General features: G+C 43.5%; 2 non-coding genes across 2 annotated transcripts; both read left to right on the top strand.

The window, feature by feature from the left end:
• The first annotated feature begins 19380 nt into the window (after nucleotides 1-19380).
• Nucleotides 19381-19454, top strand: trnai-aau (transfer RNA isoleucine (anticodon AAU)). The gene has a single exon. It is a non-coding gene; the product is annotated as a tRNA-Ile (tRNA).
• Nucleotides 19455-19881: 427 nt separating this feature from the next.
• trnak-uuu (transfer RNA lysine (anticodon UUU)) lies at nucleotides 19882-19954 on the top strand. The gene has a single exon. It is a non-coding gene; the product is annotated as a tRNA-Lys (tRNA).
• Nucleotides 19955-20027: the final 73 nt, after the last annotated feature.

The following is a 20027-nucleotide window of genomic DNA, read 5'->3' as shown; positions in this document are numbered from 1 at the left end:
ATGTATGTATGTATGTATGTATGTATGTATGTATGTATGTATGTATGTATGTATGTATGTATGTATGTATGTATGTATGTATGTATGTATGTATGTATGTATGTCCACATCAGCCCAGATGTAGAATATACAGGTGAAGAATATGGTGTAAAAGTTAATTTATTTCAGTAATTCAACTAGAATATGGTGTAAAAGTTAATTTATTTCAATAATCCAACTAGAATATGGTGTAAAAGTTAATTTATTCCAATAATTCAACTAGAATATGGTGTAAAAACGAATTTATTTCAATAATTCAACTAGAATATGATGTAAAAGTTAATTTATTTCAATAATTGAACTAGAATATGGTGTAAAAGTTAATTTATTTCAATAATTCAACTAGAATATGGTGTAAACGTTAATTTATTTGAATAATTCAACTAGAATATGGTGTAAAAGTTAATTTATTTCAATAATTGAACTAGAATATGGTGTAAAAGTTAATTTATTTCAATAATTCAACTAGAATATGGTGTAAAAGTTAATTTATTTCAATAATTCAACTAGAATATGGTGTAAAAGTTAATTTATTTCAATAATTCAACTAGAATATGGTGTAAAAGTTAATTTATTTCAATAATTCAACTGGAATATGGTGTAAAAGTTAATTTATTTCAATAATTCAACTAGAATATGGTGTAAAAGTTAATTTATTTCAATAAGTCAACTAGAATATGGTGTAAAAGTAAATTTATTTCAATAATTCAACTAGAATATGGTGTGAAAGTTAATTTATTTCAATAATTCAACTTAAAAGGTGAAATTAATATATTACCTAGTCTTATTACATGCAAAGCAAGATATGTTTATTTGTTATTTTGATGATGGAATTGTTTATTGATTTCATAAAATATTCTCATTTATTTTTTATTTGGGGTTTTCATAAACTGTGAGCCATAATAATCACCAAAATTATAACAAATAAAGGCTTGAATTATCTCACTTTGAATGTAGTGGGAAATAATATATTTGTTTCACCTTTAGTTAAATTTACTACCAATGACGTTTTGCAATATATTCAAATGTTCCAACCTTCATCTGTATATTATGACATCAATAAATAAAAGCATAATAAATGTCCGTATTGGTTCAATACGGAACGCAACTTTTAACTCCCAACCCCGACCTGGAGGTGAAGCCCGAGTCCTCCCCGCTGTCTGGCACATATATAATAATAATAATAATAATAATAATAATAATAATAATAATATAAAGATCTGGGCACAGACGCAGCAGGTCCTGTTGTCCCGCCACAAAGATTTTGCTTGCCTTAATGTTTCCTGTGTTTTATTTTGTTGATTATTGTTAAATTTAGTGTTGATGTGTGTGTGACAGACGGGGCGTTAATGAAAATACGGGACAAATCGCGTCCCGTATTAGTTCAATACGGGACGCAACACTTTTTTCTCAAATAAAAGACAATTCCGTATTTTCCGGGACGGGTGGCGACCCTAATCCAGACTTCTGGCAGAGTTTAGTTTAGTTTGGTTAGTTTTTGTTTCAGCAGAACTTTGATCACATCCGGGTTCTTCTGCCTGAAATCTGGAGAAAACATGTTTCAAAGTTGGTGGGGGGGGCACTAATGTGCAGTCAACAGCATAGAAAACATATCAGTCGTCGGTAAACTTGGAGTCAAGACCCCCTAAACCCAGACCAGGACCAGAGAGTTTACTTACTTACTTAAATCTTATTTGAGAGGGACCATGTGCAATTAAAAACATAAATGTAAACATGTGATGCATTGCACCAGAGTTAGCCTTAGGATCATTTGCGTCTGCAGTCCCTTGGCACAAATAAATACAGCACAGATAAAAAAAACCTCAAACATTATTCAAGGATATTATCAAACATCACCCATCAAACATTATTCAAGGACATATAACACATACTGAGGTTGGAGGTTTCCGTTGTCTTACAGCAGCAGCATGAACATTGTTGTGATTAGCTGTCCCGTTTGGTCGGAGGTGGAACTCTAAAAAGGAGCGGCGCTAAGTGTTTCAAATCCTCAAACCAAGGAATGTCTCCCATCATAACTCCAGCTTTGGTTTTGCTACATTACTTGGCACGACTGCTTTTTTGACTCAGGATGACGGCATGAAACACAAGATCCTGATTGTCCTTTCAATTCTTTGGATTCTGAAAAGACACAGGGAGCATAAAAGTGGGTGGAGAAAGATTTCAGGATGTTTGTGGTGTTTCAAGTGAAGAACAAAGCTCCTGCAGAGATATTTCAGGGTGTTTGTGGTGTTTCAGGTGAAGAACAAAGCTCCTGCAGAGATATTTCAGGGTGTTTGTGGTGTTTCAGGTGAAGAACAAAGCTCCTGCAGAGATATTTCAGGGTGTTTGTGGTGTTTCAGGAGAAGAACAAAGCTCCTGCAGAGATATTTCAGGGTGTTTGTGGTGTTTCAGGTGAAGAACAAAGCTCCTGCAGAGATATTTCAGGGTGTTTGTGGTGTTTCAGGTGAAGAACAAAGCTCCTGCAGAGATATTTCAGGGTGTTTGTGGTGTTTCAGGTGAAGAACAAAGCTCCTGCAGAGATATTTCAGGGTGTTTGTGGTGTTTCAGGTGAAGAACGAAGCTCCTGCCGAGGTGCAGATCACCGCCGAGCAGCTGCTGAGAGAAGCCAAGGAGAGGGAGCTGGAACTTCTGCCGCCCAAGCAGGAGATTACCGTCAAGGAGGAACTCAACGACTCCAAGCTGAGGAAGAGGAAGGTAAACCTGCTTCCAGGCTCCGTTATCTTGAAACAAACACCACAGTTTAGTGTCTTGACTTCACGCTGAGCTGCTTTCTTGAAGGCCTTTGAGGACCAACATCAGGAAGAATCCAACCGTCATCAGTTAGGGCTCAGTTCTACTTGCAGTTCGGAACGCGTACGCGTCGTTGTCGTCACGCGTATCCTGCGTTCATTTGGCGCGTGGACGTGCACGTTCTCAAAAAGACAGTGAACGCGTACGCGACCTGCAGTTCTGGCTGTGGCCGCGAGTGGCGCTGTTCCCGGTCTGATACCAGCTGGACACAAGTGACGACGGAGGTCGCTGGCGCCGTTTCCTTTGCCCACATTCTGCTGCTCTCTGCTGGAGAAAGGTCCCCATGCAGGTTAACTTGCCCAAACTTTCTATCTGACAATTCAATTCAATTCAATTCAGTTTATTTGGGAAGGGACAGTGTACATTCATATACATTTAGAATTAAAAATGCAAATGCACCCAATTTTAGCTAGAGAGCTAGTTTCCATTGGCAGTCCCCCGGCTAAAAATATAAAAGAAAGACAAGTTAAACAACAAGTTAGAACAAATACAAATATAGCGTGCAAAAAGTTTCTGTTCTTGTTATTTTGCTTCTATTTAAGATAGAAGGAACAGGAGAACAACCTGACACATCAATCTTACTAACACGATCTTAGACATTTACATATATTACAATAGTGAATACATTACACACATTTCACATTTAGCAGTTAAAAGTTTAGGCGGTAAAGTGCCAGAGCAAATTAAAGTGCTGGTTACGATTAAAGTGCTGAGGGTTTAAAGTTAAAGTGCTATAATGGGGGAAAGACAAGGAGGATGGAAGGGGAGGGGAGAGTGAAGATGGAATGGGCTGCAGCAAAACCAGATCACATGTATTGTTCAGTTGTGGAATTTAAGGTTCTATGCCAGTTGTAGAGTAAACAGATTGTGGAGATGGGGCCGGAAGGAGAAGAGAAAGGGGGAAAAAAAACGAAAAAAGTAAGAAGAGGTAGATAATTACTAGTCAGCTGAGTAATCATTTACATAAAAAAAATAGCCAACCAAGAGGTGATGGCATGAAGCATCACCTCTTGTTTACAATCAGATTGTCAGTGTTTAAATAAAGTGGCAAAGTGCATTATTAACACTATGATGTTATTATGCAGTAAAGTGACAAGGTGACGAATGAATCTTTACCGAGGGTCATGGTTACAGTCCTGTTTACTTAATAGCCATTTCTTTAAGCTGTTCTTGAATGTGGCAAATGTGTTGCAGTCCCTTACTACGACAGGTAATGAGTTCCAGAGTTCTACCCTCGACTGACAGTACGGTCTGCCCCTGTGCATACACTATACACTATAAATACACCATTAATACACTATAAATATACCATTAATACTATAATGTGCAGTGCGTCTGAGTGGGATTATGCAATCACCTCTGGAGGTTGCCCTGGTTGTATGGCTAGCGTTTTCGTTTTGTCTTATGTAGACAGACAGTGGGGGCGGTGCTAAACCTTTTAGGATCTTGAATGTAGCACAGGCATATTTAAAAGTAGTGAGGTTGTCAAAACTAAGGAGTTGATATTTTTTAAGTATCTGACAGTGATGATGTGTTATGGGTTTTTTGTCCAGTATTTTTATCGCTCTCTTATACAAAGATTCCGCCAGGTTGAGCATGGTTTTGTTGGTAAAAGACCAGTTTGTGAAGCCATATTCAATATGGGATAACACCATTGCGTGCATAAAGACTCTGGCTGCCTCAGTTGTTAATGAGGGTCTAATTGATTTAAAATTTGCGAGGTTACATTTCACCGTTTTTGTAATTTTGTTTACGTGACTCTTGAAGGAGAGAATATGAGAAAACATATTCTCATCTTGATGTTTCCTGCTAATTCATACACAATCTTCACTTTAATCCTCAACTTAGTTTGACATAAGAATGTTTTTTTTTTTTATTGAAACATAGATACAAACAAACAAGGCACATATCAGAATTACAAACTTTTGCCTTGGGTTGAGCAACATCAGTATTACAAAATATACACTGAGAATCTAATTATTGTACAACATAAAATAAAAATGAAATAAAAAAAATAAAATGAAAAATAACTCACAAGGGCCATATCATATTAAATCATATCTTTCAAGTTAAGAAAACAGTTTAAGGGCTTTCTTGTCTTTAACAAGACTCAAGGACTTACTCATGCCATCTTTCGGGAACCACAGGATTTCGTCTTTGCTTTTTGCAGGTGACGTTGTCCTGTTGGCTTCATCGGACCAGGACCTTCAGCATGTGCTGGGGCGGTTTGAGGCTGAGTGCGACGCATCAGGGATGAGAATCGGCACCTCCAAGACCGAGGCCATGGTTCTCCATCGGGAAAGGGTGGCGTGGAGAAGTCCTGCCATCAGGTGGAGGAGTTCAAGTATCTCGGGGTCGGTGTCCCGGACCGTCGTGGTGAAGAAGGAGCTGAGTCGAAAGGTGACGCTCTCGATTTACCGGTCAATCTACGCACCTACCCTCACCTATGGTCATGAACGTTGGGTAGTGACCGAAAGGACGAGATCGCGGATACAAGCGGCCGAGATGAGTTTCCTCCACAGGGTGGCTGGACGCTCCCTTAGAGATGAGTTTCCTCCCTTAGAGATAGGGTGAGGAGTTCGGTCACCCGGGAGGAGTTCGGAGTCGAGCCACTGCTCCTTCACATTGAGAGGAGTCAGATGAGGTGGCTTGGGCATCTGTATCGGATCCTCCTGGACGCCTCCCTAGGGAGGTGTTCCAGGCATGTCCCTCCGGGAGGAAACCCCGGGGAAGACCCAGGACACGCTGGAGAGACTATGTCTATCGGCTGGCCTGGGAACGCCTCGGACTCCCCTCGGAAGAGCTGGAGGAAGTGTCTGGAGGAAGTGTCTGGGGTGAAGGAAGTCTGGGCATCTCTGTTGAGACTGCTGCTCCCGCGACCCGGTTCCGGATAAGCGGCGGAAAATAAATGGATGGATGGATAGATGAAACCAGATAAGGATACTATGCTCCCATTGAGCTAACGCCCAATATCTCTTTATAAATGTAGATCTCAAAATAATCAGCAAAGCTCTTTCCAAACGTCTGAAAATGATTACACCTTCTATTATACACCAGGATCAAACAGGTTTTATTAAGGGTAGACACTCTTCTACTAATACTCGTAAACTACTCAATATTATAGATAATTCGAATATCAATAAACAGGAATCTACAATTATATCTCTAGAGGCAGAAACGGCATTCAATTGGGTAAACGTTGGAAATTTCTATTGGCAACTTTACACAAATTTGGATTTGGCAAATCTTTTATCATCTGGATAAAGATATTATATAGCTCTCCCAAGGCATGTGTAATGACAAACATGATCAAATTTCAACAAGCTTTAACTTGCAAAGAGGTACCAGACAGGATTGTCCTCTTTCTCCTTCACTATTTATTGAGCGCTTAGCAGCTGCTATTAGGCAAAACCAAAATATTAAAGGCATACAATGCAAAACATTATATCACAAAATAAGTCTTTATGCTGATGAAGTACTAATCTTCCTCCAGAACTCACAAACCTCACTATCACAGACAATTGCACTTATAGATGGATTTTCATCTCTGTCTGACTACTCTATCAACTGGTCCAAATCCACAGTTTTGTGCATCAACTGCAATTTCCAGAATACAGCCACTACTAAATTACAATCAGGAAACATTATATATCTAGGCATAAACATCTCCCCTAGACTGTCAGAGTTAATACAAATAAATTATGTTCAGCTCTTAAGAAAAATAGAGGATGATCTTACCCGATGGAACTCTCTTCCCATTTCACTGATGGACTGATTGAGAATTGTCACCATCGAAATGATGGTTTTACCAAAAATAAATTATCTTTTTTCAATGGTACCATCCAAACCCCCTCCTTCTTGGTTTAAGTCACTGGATTCAAACGTGTCAAAATTCCTGTGGAAAAATAAAACGCCACGTATTACCTTAAAGACATTACAAAAATCCAAAGACTGTGGAGGCTTAGACTTTCTCAACTTCCAGTATTATTTCTTAGTTAATAAGTTACAGTATATCTTTAAATGTGATCGCACACAACCAACAACCAAGACATTCTGAAGAATGATAAAAAGATGGTAAACTTTACTCAATGGAGAAACCAAGGAATAAAGTATCTACAACATATAATCATAAGTGGACATTTTGTACCATTTAACACACTCACTGTTCAATATGGAATTACTCAACCAACTGGATCTGCAACTTCTCGCTAAGAAAATAGTTACTTACCGTATTTTCGCGACCATAAGGCGCAACTTTTTTTTTTTTTTTTTTTTTAAATGTGCCGGGCGCCTTTTGAAACGGTGCGCCGTGTCTATTACCTGAATTACGGTAATGTAAGGCCGGCCACCATGAGAACGGTAAAGGGAGAAGGGGGCGGGTGAAGCCCCCGTGAGTTGCGACGTGAATGAGACTCCACTGAGCTGTTTAATGCGGAAACAGATGATGAAAACTTTTAAGGATTTGCTTGATGTGTAAAATACAATCAAACTAAGTTTTGCTCCGCTCTATTTAAATAAGCACACTTGTGTGTGAGTGTTCTGCAGCGCGGTGATGCGCGCTGCTGCAGCCGACTTCCTGGTTCCCAAAGCGGGTCCGATGACCTGGTTCCCGGCCGTTTTACGAGCAGAGATTTCTGGGGTCTGTCTCAGGTCTGATCAGCTTCACCCTCCAAAATTTGCAGCCAAATCTGTCGGTTACAAACCCGGTACCGGATCCCGACATGCGCGGGTGTTTTTCGCGGCGCGACACACACTTACTGGTTTATGTAGCGCTTGCCTGCTGCGCTGATGGACAGAAACCTATGGTGATTTTTAAAAGAAAAACTTTGCATAAGACGTTTCCAGCCGGAGTCATTATAAGGGCGAATGAAAAGGGGGGGCTGGATGAAGGGATGATGATCAAGAAGCTGAGACAGGTCTGGAAATTCAGACTGGCGCAGCTGAATTAGCGGAGCGGAGCTCCTGTACAACCCGGTACCGGCTCCCCGACAGCGCGTGTGTGTGAGCGGGTCCAGCGCGGCGGTCCCGGGACCCGGGGCCGCCGCGGGACCAGCGCGGGAGGGGGCGGACCGGGACCCGGGAACCGGGTCCCGGGTCCCGGTCCAGCGCGGGGGAGCAACGGGGAGCGGACCCGGTCCAGCGCGGGGGAGCAGACGGGGAGCGGACCCGGTCCAGCGCGGGGGAGCAACGGGGAGCGGACCCGGTCCAGCGCGGGGGAGCAGACGGGGAGCGGACCCGGTCCAGCGCGGGGGAGCAGACGGGGAGCGGACCCGGTCCAGCACGGGGGAGCAGACGGGGAGCGGACCCGGTCCAGCGCGGGGGAGCAGACGGGGAGCGGACCCGGTCCAGCGCGGGGGAGCAGACGGGGAGCGGACCCGGTCCAGCGCGGGGGAGCAGACGGGGAGCGGGACCCGGGACCGCCGCGGTCGGGATTTTTAAAAGAAAAGCGTTGCCTAAAGAGACTTTTCCAGCCAGAGTGAAATGAAAAGGGCTGGATGGATGAGGAGATGATCAGTGGCTGAGACAGGTTTATGTGCAGCAACCCGGTGGTTTTTTTAAATTCTTTAATGCAGAAACAGAATATGAACCTTTTGAAGGGTTTGATTGATGTGAAAAGCGAAATAAAATATCAAACTAAGTTTTGCTTCCGCTGTATTTTTAGCGCGTGTGTGTTTTGCAGCGTGCGTGTGTGTTTTGCAGCGTGCGTGTGTGCAGCTCCGTCTCCGTAGACGGCGCCTTTTGGGTCGGTGCGCCGTATGTATGTTTTAAAACCAGAAATGACACACAAAACTGAGGGTGCGCCTTTCCACACAGTGCGCCATATGGTCGCGAAAATACGGTAATTTAAACACCCCAAAATTACTATCGAAACTCTACAGGTTAATCTCCAAAATAGATAATCTCTTCCGATTTCCAAATGGGCGGCTGACCTCTCTCTTAACAATAACCAAATCTCTTGGTCACAAATATGTTTAAATAATTTCCCTATGACCAAGAATCAAAACGTGCAATTTATACAGTACAAAGTTCTTTACAGAATACATTATACAGGAAAAAGAATGTTCCAGGGTTTTGCAACCTCTAATATCTGCTCGCAGTGTACAGAGAACACCCCTGATAATTATACACATGCTTTATGGTTTTGTGCATCGGTACGGAAGTTCTGGATGGAGATATGAGGATTTATCCACATGGCTCAATTACAGAATTCCAGTGTGCCCCACACTATGCATACTAGGTCACTTGGGAGACATCCACATGGAGTCTAACCGGGCTTACTTGGTTCTCCCTGCCTTATGTATCGCAAAGAAAACCATTCTAATGAACTGGAAACAAAAATCCAATATGTATTAATCAATTGAGGAATCTTCTGTTAAATCATATCAGTAATGAGATAATGTCTGCCTCCACTAAATATAATTTGGCAAAACTGCAGTCTCTCTGGTCCCCGATTATAGGCTGCATTACCTAGTGGGAGTGGAGTGGCCTAGTGGTTGGGGCTTTGGGCTCATGATCCGAACACCGGGACCGCCCGGTACATAAATATCTCCGCTGTTTCACATCATCATTTGCTGCATCGGCAGGACTTGGAGCTCTCCAGTCTTCCGGCGGCTCTGGTTGAACGGCCCGACAAACCATCTCTGATCGCGCTGTTTTCTTTACAGAGAACACAAGAAAAGCAGAGCAGTGATCTCCTCTCCATCCCGTGTTGCTGTCTATTTCATTTATCTTTACTCCACCAACTCTAAATATTGAATCACTTTTCTAATCGAACGGCGCGACGCAGCTCAAACAGCAGGTGTATCCGCCCTATAATCTGATTGGTTTGCGAGTAAATCGCCGTGTTAAAAAAAAACGCATTTGTGAATCGAGTCACGTCAGGGGAGTCTCAAAAGTCACACGCAAATCCAGCGTGTGATAAATCAGGTTATATTTGTGTGTGCATCAAAAATACATTTGTGTATGTTGTCTTACGCTGGTGTGAATTGTTCTATGCATTTGTGAATTTTGTCCTTTGCATTTGTGGACAGCGTGTGCATTCAACACTATAATCCCGGACATTCTCATCTCACAACTGACCACCATCGGCCTGCCCCCTCTCACATGCACTTGGATAAAAAACTTTCTCACCAACCGTCCCCAGAATGTGAGACTCGGCCCCCACCTGTCCTCCACCCGCCTGCTGAGCACCGGCTCTCCACAGGGCTGTGTGCTGAGCCCCCTCCTGTACAGCCTCTACACCAATGACTGGAGTCCGACCCACAACAACAACCTGATAGTGAATTTTGCTGACGACACTACGGTGGTCGGACTCATCTCAAAGGGGGACGAGGCAGCCTACAGAGAGGAGGTCCTAAAGTTGAGAGCCTGGTGCTCAGGAACAACCTCACTCTGAACACCGGGAAAACCAAGGAGATCATCGTCAACTTCAGGAAACAACACCGACCCAGCCCCTCCTCGTCTCCGACAGCATCTCCTGGTCTTAGAACATCACCGCCATCACAAAAAAGGCTCAGCAGCGGCTGCACTTCCTGAGGGTCCTCAGGAGATACAAGCTGGACTCCAACCTGCTGCTGACCTTCTACCTCTCATCCATCCAGAGCCTGCTGACGTACTGTATTACAGTCTGGTATGGCAGCTGCACTGCTGCGGACAGGGATAGGCTCCAGAGGTGAAAGCAGCGCAGAGGATCATCGGCTGCCCTCTCCCCCCCCGACGGACATTTACACCTCCCGCTGCCTCAGCAGAGCCACTAACATCATTAAAGACAGCTCCAACCCCAGCTCCGACCTGTTTGACCTGCTGCCTTCAGGAAGACGCTACAGTGTCATCAGGTCAAAAACAAACAGACTCAAAAACAGTTTTTTTCCCCAAAGCCATAATCACCCTGAACAACTTGTGAATTATCCTCTTTACTGTCTTTTTTAACTCTCCAATACTTCTCCCGGGTGCAATATTCCTACATATGTATATACTGTCATCTGTAAAAAAAAAAACACAAAAAAAACGATTCAAATGCACCTTAACCTTTTTTATATTACTTATATTTCTTATTGCTTTATATTTCTTATTGTTTGCACTACTGCTTTTTGTCTTGCACTGGAGAGGTGATGCTGCTTCAAATCTCACAGTACCCAGGAACACTGACAATAAAGTATTCTGATTCTGATTTGGGAATTATGAGACTGTTCTAGCTACATACTTGAAACTGAAAAGGCTTTTGATAATGCAGCCAAGTTGATGTAAGTCATCTTCTCTGTTACAGAATCATAAAGGAAGACCCAAAAGATACTGCTGTGATCATTGCGAGCAAGTTTTCACCACTTCATCAAACCTGACGATCCATAAGAAAACTCACACGCGTGATAAGCCTTACAGGTGTGATCAGTGTGGAGCAGCTTTTGCCCAGCAAGGTCATTTGACGAGTCACCAACGTATTCACACTGGAGACAAGCCTTACAGATGTGATCAGTGTGGAGTGGCTTTTGCCCGGCAAAATGCTCTAACGAGTCACCAACGTATTCACACTGGAGACAAGCCCTACAGGTGTGATCAGTGTGGGGCGGCTTTTGCCCGGCAAAGTCACCTTACGACTCACCAACGTATTCATACTGGAGAAAAGCCTTACAGATGCGATCAGTGTGGAGTGGCTTTTGCCCGGCAAGATGCTCTAACGAGACATCAACGTATTCACACTGGATTCAAGCCTTACAGATGCGATCATTGTGGAAAGGCTTTTGCCGAGCAAGGTCATTTGACGACTCACCAACGTATTCACACTGGAGACAAGCCTTACAGATGTGATCAGTGTGGAGCGGCTTTTGCCCAGCAAGATGCCCTAACGAGACATCAACGTATTCACACTGGAGAAAAGCCTTACAGATGTGATCAGTGTGGAGCGGCTTTTGCCCGGCAAGGTGCTCTAACGAGACATCAACGTATTCACACTGGATTCAAGCCTTACAGATGCGATCATTGTGGAAAGGCTTTTGCCGAGCAAGGTCATTTGACGACTCACCAACGTATTCACACTGGAGAAAAGCCTTACAGATGTGATCAGTGTGGAGCGGCTTTTGCCCGGCAAGGTGCTCTAACGAGACATCAACGTATTCACACTGGATTCAAGCCTTACAGGTGTGATCAGTGTGGAGTGGCTTTTGCCCAGCAAGGTCATTTGACGAGACATCAACGTATTCACACTGGAGACAAGCCTTACAGGTGTGATCAGTGTGGAGCGGCTTTTGCCCGGCAAGGTGCTCTAACGAGTCATCAACATATTCACACTGGATAAAAAGTGTAAATTTTTGTTCAGTGCTGATATCATTTATTTTGAGGCTTCAGTTAAAAAGCACCAATTTACTTTAGGTAATATAGTTTGAAAGAAATAATTCTGGTGGTTCGATTGTGGGAAAGATTTTGAATGTTTTTTTAAAAAAGCAGCAGATTCTTACAGCTGTAAGAGCTGTTCAGTTATAACCAGATTTAGAAAATGAAGTACAAGAATTCAATTCAAAAGTCTTTATTTTGAACATGATGGTAGTGTAAGTAACAGACATGTTCGAACATAGTTGAACAATGAATGCAACATATTTTTTTTTGAAGCAGCAGCAGTTTTAACATGTTCAAAAAGAAGTAAGAAGAAGTAAAAAAAAAACTTCTCTTACCCCTTGAAGTCAATACCATGTTTTCACATCTTGTTATTAGATGTCAAAAGTCTTGATGTATTGAGAAGTTACACAAATTAATATTAACAATTTTACACAGTGTAAACATATTGTGATATGCATGAGTATACATTTGCGGATACCTGGGTGATCATTGCCATTTGCAGTTACATGTCCCTCTATATAAACACTATTTACTATGAGTTCCTGTATTCATCTATACATAAAAGCATACTTTATTTACCGTGTACAATCTTATTCATCACGGGCATTCTCACACAAATATTTCTAGATGCATGAAAGCATGCATATATATATATATATATATATATATATATATATATATATATATATATATATTATACATACAGTGGGGAGAACAAGTATTTGATACACTGCCGATTTTGCAGGTTTTCCCACTGAAAAGCATGTAGAAGTCTGTAATTTTTATCAAAAAAATCCAGAAAATCACATTGTATAATTTTTAAGTAATTAATTAGCATTTTATTGCATGACATAAGTATTTGATGCATCAGAAAAACAGAACTTAATATTTGGTACAGAAACCTTTGTTTGCAATTACAGAGATCAGACGTTTCCTGTAGTTCTTGACCAGGTTTGCACACACTGCAGCAGGGATTTTGGCCCACTCCTCCATACAGATCTTCTCCAGATCCTTCAGGTTTGGGGGCTGTCACTGGGCAATACGGACTTTCAGCTCCCTCCAAAGATTTTCTATTGGGTTCAGGTCTGGAGACTGGCTAGGCCAGTCCAGGACCTTGAAATGCTTCTTACGGAGCCACTCCTTAGTTGCCCTGGCTGTGTGTTTCGGGTCGTTGTCATGCTGGAAGACCCAGCCACGACCCATCTTCAATGCTCTTACTGAGGGAAGGAGGTTGTTGGCCAAGATCTCGCGATACATGGCCCCATCCATCCTCCCCTCAATATGGTGCAGTCGTCCTGTCCCCTTTGCAGAAAAGCATCCCCAAAGAATGATGTTTCCACCTCCATGCTTCACGGTTGGGATGGTGTTCTTGGGGTTGTACTCATCCTTCTTCTTCCTCCAAACACGGCGAATGGAGTTTAGACCAAAAAGCTCTATTTAGACCCTCCAGGAATCCGCGATTCCGTGGTCGCGGAAATTTACGCGGATTTCACGGCTGTCCGTGGATTTACAGACCTTCCGTGGATTTCAATGTCTGGTGTTGTGCAACTCAGGTAGCTAAGCTGGTCAGTTATCGAAGGCTAATGATAATTCTATTAAAGAATTATTAATAATTAATAAAGTTGACTATTTATCAAATTGAATTACCAAAATGATAATAATTCTCGTAGTGGCACCACCCCGGGGCCTTAATCCAGGGAAAAATGATAACTAAACAGCAGAAAATCAGTCTCAGAAATTAAGGTTTATCCTGCAGAACAGTAAATCTTACTATCACTTACAGAATAACAATTGAAGGAGTGAGATCCGAACTCTGGCTCTGCTCAAACAATCAGTTTGTGACCAAATCTTGCATGAAATAACAACAACCACTCATTAAAAATCAATCAGAATTTTTTTACATACGGGTATCAAAGATGATAAACGCAACACCCCAAATAATTCTGATGGCACACTACGTTATTATAAAACCATTAACTAGAAAAACAACAATCAATAAAAATGAAATGAAAGTTAAATGCATGGAATGAAAAAAAAAGAAATCAAGGCAATAATAAAGATGATACAGAACCTCTACAGTTCAAACATGGCTGCAGTGTTTAAAGAAGCCGGGGCTCCTGTTGTATTTAAAGATGGCGGAACCCTCTTTAAGCCACGTGCAAATCTAGACCGGATGTTACTCCCGGTGTTTTAAACGTGACTACGGCAGAAAACAGCGCTTTAAAACATGAATGACTAGCAGAAAGTGGTGACTACAAATTAATGACAACAGTCATGATGATAATGTAATCTCAGCTCTGAACACAGATTTAGCTCTGAAAACGCTCTTAAGTTACTGATAACCCAGGTCTCAAAACCTCACGCCTCCTCGGGTCTCCGGGTGCCGATCAGGGGTTCCTGCCGGGTCTCCCGCCTCTACCGCTCCTCCTCCCGACTCTGGAATCAAAAGAGGACGGTGGTGCAGCGTGAAGCAGCCGGCGTTCCCCCCCGGTCCGGAGGCTATCACGTCGTCTCGGGTGCGCGCGGGGCCGGTCCACTTCTGGGACGTGCGGGTTACCGTCGGGCTGGTGAGCGCGTGGCCCCCGGACGGGGCGGCGGGATGCGTCTCGGTCTGCGCGGGGCAGGCTGGCCACAGGTCCTTTCAGGTGAACTCAAGAGCAGAGAGAGAAGTTAGGAAAGAGGAACGGGTCTCACCCTGGATCGGGGCCGAGCTTCGAAGCGGCTCTTCCCCCCTTTCCAGCTCCCAGGGACCGGGGACACGTGAAGTGGGAGTCGGAGCTCCGGATGAAAAGTTGAGACCAAGAGTCAACGGGAGCCGGAGCTCCGCAGGCCCGGTCCTTTGCGGGCCTTCCGCCTCCCCCCAGCCGGGGGGGGGGGAGGGAGATGGGATCCTTGGCCCGCAGCCAAAGATCCAGCTGCTCAGGAAGAGAGGTTGATCGAAAAAGAGGGAAAAAGGGAGCAGCTGCAGAGTTTTGATCCTACGCGCGCTGCGGTGACGTCATCGATGCCTCGCTCGGGATTGGGTGTGTGTCGCTCTCAGGCGCCGCCCCATCCCGCAAGGCATGCTGGGATTGTAGTTCATGGCACAGCGGCCATTCTAGGAGGCACAATAAAGCGGGTTTCAGGCAAAGGGGGGTTGCTGGTATTTATAGCTTTTCGGTCTGTTCAAAGAGGCAGTACCCCCCTCTGAGGCCTGGTTTTCGGGCTCCGCTGCATCCGGCTTTGATCTGGCCATGCAGCGGGGGTCGTAAACGGACTATCTCGATCCAGGCCGAGATAACCAGAAGTTAGCAGCAGGGGGTCATAAACTCTGACTTCAGGAAGAAGGGCCAAAGTCTGGCTTTACTGGTCTTCATAATCCTGAAATTGTTCACATACATTTATAAGTTCAGAGTTCACATGGGCATATGGGCGACGCCCAACACTGGTGCAGAAAAATCACTTTTACTGGGGTTAATATTTCCCGCGATAATTGCATATGTCCGCGCTGAATATGCGAATTATGCGGGGCTCACTTGATTTCACCGCATCATCGCCGCACATTTTCGCATAAAGTTTGGAAAAAGGGGGAAGTGTTGTGAGTGACATGTCGGGACGCCCGGTCGCGACGTGCGGGACCCGCCCGGGGACCTCCGCACCCCTCGCATAAACCGCCACCCCCCAAACAGCAGCTCTCACCCACGGGGGTGAGAGGAAAAAGAGAGTGCCGTCTCCGCCGAGCCCCCCGCTTGCGCGGTGGGCGCGGCTGCCGGGGGACTCAGGATCCGCGCTGACCACGTACCACTGCGCCTGCGAGGGCCGGCGGAGGCGGACGCACGCTTCCATCCACTTGGGGGATCTTGGCGGCGGCCGCGTGGGGTGACGGAGCTCTGTCTCGTCCCCCGGTGCGCCCGGCAATCACCCGAGCACTGAGCCGCGGGCTGGAGGGAGAGAGACGGCCGGCCCCCGGGCTGCGACCGCCCCTCTCCTCTCCACCCTCGCTCTCCTTTTTTTTCTCCTACGACCTCAGATCAGACGAGACAACCCGCTGAATTTAAGAGGGAAGAGCTCAGCGCCGAATCCGCAACTTCCTGCATATTTCGCATATTCCACGACTTCCCGCATATTCCGCAATTTCACCGCATAAAAGCACATAAAAAACCTGCACATTTAATCGCATAATCAATGATTTTAGCCCGCAGAATCAAGGATTTTAGCCCGCAGAATCGAGGATTTTTGCCCGCGTTTTTCTGGAGGGTCTATCTATTTTAGTCTCATCAGACCACATGACCTTCCCCCATTCCTCCTCTGGATCATCCAGATGGCCATTGGCAAACTTCAGACGGGCCTTGACATGCACTGGCTTGAGCAAGGGGACCTTGCGTGCGCTGCAGGATTTTAATCCATGACGGCGTAGTATGTTACTAATGGTTTTCTTTGAGACTGTGGTCCCAGCTCTCTTCAGGTCATTGACCAGGTCCTGCTGTGTAGTTCTGGGCTGATCCCTCACCTTCCTCATGATCATTGATGCCCCACCAGGTGAGATTTTGCATGGAGCCCCAGACCGACGGAGATTGACCGTCATCTTGAACTTCTTCCATTTTCTAATAATTGTGCCAACAGTTGTTGCCTTCTCACCAAGCTGCTTGCCTATTGTCCTGTAGCCCATCCCAGCCTTGTGCAGGTCTACTATTTTATCCCTGATGTCCTTACACAGTTCTCTGGTCTTGGCCATTGTGGAGAGGTTGGAGTTTGTTTGATTGAGTGTGTGGACAGGTGTCTTTTATACAGGTAACGAGTTCAAACAGGTGCAGTTAATACAGGTAATGAGTGGAGAACAGGAGGGCTTCTTAAAGAAGAACTAACAGGTCTGTGAGAGCCGGAAGTCTTACTGGTTGACAGGTCATGAAATACTTATGTCATGCAATAAAATGCAAATTAATTACTTAAAAATCATACAATGTGATTTTCTGGATTTTTTTTTTAGATTCTGTCACTCACAGTTGAAGAGTACCTATGATAAAAATTACAGACTTCTACATGCTTTTCAAGTGGGAAAACCTGCAAAATCGGCAGTGTATCAAATACTTGTTCTCCCCACCGTACATGTTTCTGCCCAGTTTTGAACAGGGCCCTTTCGCGTGTTAGGAGAACGTGATAACCACTACACTACGGACACTGCCATGCGCTGAAATCACTGGGCCAAGAGACTCTGATTGCTAAAATGCCCACAGCAAGATGGATACTGCAGGTTTTCTCCTGCATGCTCTGAGAGGCTCATGCTGAGGGACATATTTTATCTCTTGCTTCTCTCTGAACTACGGAAACTGACATTCTTTGAAATCAGTGTGCAAAATTTAAAATTCCATGCAAATAATCTCTGGTTGCCACATTTTCCCGACAGCAAGATGGATGCTGCAGGTTTTCAACTGCCTGCTTTGAAAGACTCATGTTGCGGGACATACCGTGGGGCAAAAAAGTATTTAGTCAGCCACCAATTGTGCAAGTTCTCCCACTTAAAAAGATGAGAGGCCTTCAACTATGAGACACAGAATGGGGGGAAAGAATCCAAGAAATCACATTGTAGGATTTTTACTGAATGAATTGATAAATTCCTGGGTAAAACAAGTATTTGTTCACCTACAAACATGCAAGATTTCTGCCTTTCAGAGACCGGTAACTTCTTCTTTAAGAGGCTCCTTAGTCCTCCACTAGTTACCTGAATTCATGGCACCTGCTTTTACTGGTTATCAGTATTGATAACCAGTAACAAATGTATTGAGAGGAACTTTTGTTATTGATCAAATACTTATTTTAAACTATAAATTGCAAATACATTCTTTAAAAATCAGCCAATGTGATTTTCTGAATTTTTTTTTGTTCATTTTGTCTCTCATGGTTGAGATATACCTGTGATGAAAATTACAGATATATCGGTAACCCTTTCTTTTACAGTACAGTAATAACCAGGTAATACCATGGTAATTAAACTGTAATTACCTAGTAGTACCTTCTATTTACAAGGTAATTACATGGTAACTACCGGGTAATTTACCCAGTAAGTACTAGGTAATTATTACGTATTTTCTTGTACCATGTAATTATGTGTATTTACTATGTAATTACATGGTAAATACCTGGTTGTTTAAACTAAACATTACTAGGTAATAACAAAGACATTAGATGGGAACTATGAGGGAAATTACAGGTATTTACTAGGTTAATATTGGTAACTACCAGTCAATTTACCATGTAATTACTCTGAAATTACATGGATTATTTCTAAGTAAGTACCAGGTAATTACTAAGTATTTTTCTGCAAACTACCAGGAAATTATAACCTATATTTGAGGTAGTTACCAGCTAATTACACTTCAATGACCATGTAGTTACCTTGTATTTACTATACATTTCATGGATAACTACCGGGTATTTACCCATTCATTATTGATTCATGGATTATCAATGGCATCCCGTACCTCCCTGTACCGGATGCCTCCTGGACGCCTCCCTAGGGAGGAGTTCCAGGCATGTCCCTCCTCCCTAGGGAGGTGTTCCAGGCATGTCCCTCCTCCCTAGGGAGGTGTTCCAGGCATGTACCACTGGGAGGAGACCCCGGGGAAGACCCAGGACACGCTGGAGAGATTATGTCTCTCGGCTGGCCTGGGAACGCCTCGGACTCCCCTGGAAGAGCTGGAGGAAGAGCTGGAGGAAGAGCTGGAGGAAGTGCTGGAGGAAGTGTCTGGGGTGAAGGAAGTCATATACCCCCTCACACACCACCACCACCACCTTGTAACAATTATGCCAAAACAGGTGATCTGTCAAAGACTTTTTTTTCTTCAAAAGGATAAAGAAAAGAATACAAAGTTCTGTATAAAAAAACATATTGTACAGTGTAAAACGTATTGCATAGTGTAAAACATAAAACTAGACACAGTGTTGAAAATATAGGCACAATCAGTCAATCAATGCAACAAATAAAACAACACAGTGCATTCAATAACGATATAACAGCATATTTAGATCACAAACATGTCAAGGACCCCAGTAATATCTGCTTTTGCCCATCAGTAAGTTTAAGTAAGTTTTTCAGCAACTAGCACAACACTGATCCTAACCCTAATCCCCACTCGCCAGTGCGCCCCCCCAAAATGTTTTATCACCAGCCGTTACTGCATACACATACCTAGATATATACGAAAAAGAACCATGTACCATGAAGGCCGGTTAGCTCAGAAGTTCAGAGCGTGGTGCTAATAACGCCAAGGTCATGGGTTTGATCCCCATACTGGCCAAACTGGTTACCAGTTAAACTCTGGGGATCTTACAAAGTTTCAGATTTTAAAGATCATATGTTTCATTGTTAACTTTATGTGGACCAAGAATTATTCACGTCTGCAGGATCACCTGCCTTGAAGAAAGGAGGAAATAAAGATGACTTTTAAACATAAGGAATGTAATAAGTTTATAAAGCGAGGGGAAGTTTATTTGTAATAGACATTCCATGTACAATTCAAAGTGCTTTACATAAAAACATTTGAAAAATGAGGATAGAAATATGTGTCAGTGATAAAGAATTATCATCCAACAATAAAAAAGGCTCTAAATGCTCTGGTTCTGCAGGTTCTCTGACAGGTTGTTGTGGCCGAGTGGTAAAGGCATTCCAATGCCTTATATTTGTAAAAATATGAAGAAAAGAAGAAACTAAATATTCAGACTATAACCTGAGTATCTCAGCTGGTAGAGCATCAGACTTTTAATCTGAGGGTCCAGGTTTCAAGTCCCTGTTCAGGTGGATAAACTGCTGACCACAATTTCTAACTGTTAAGAAACAACCGGATTATTTTCAATGTCCATCTCAAGCTATT

Source organism: Cololabis saira, chromosome 15 (assembly GCF_033807715.1).
Source record: "Cololabis saira isolate AMF1-May2022 chromosome 15, fColSai1.1, whole genome shotgun sequence".
Taxonomy (NCBI): Eukaryota; Metazoa; Chordata; class Actinopteri; order Beloniformes; family Belonidae; genus Cololabis; species Cololabis saira.
This window is presented reverse-complemented; position numbering and strand designations above follow the sequence as displayed.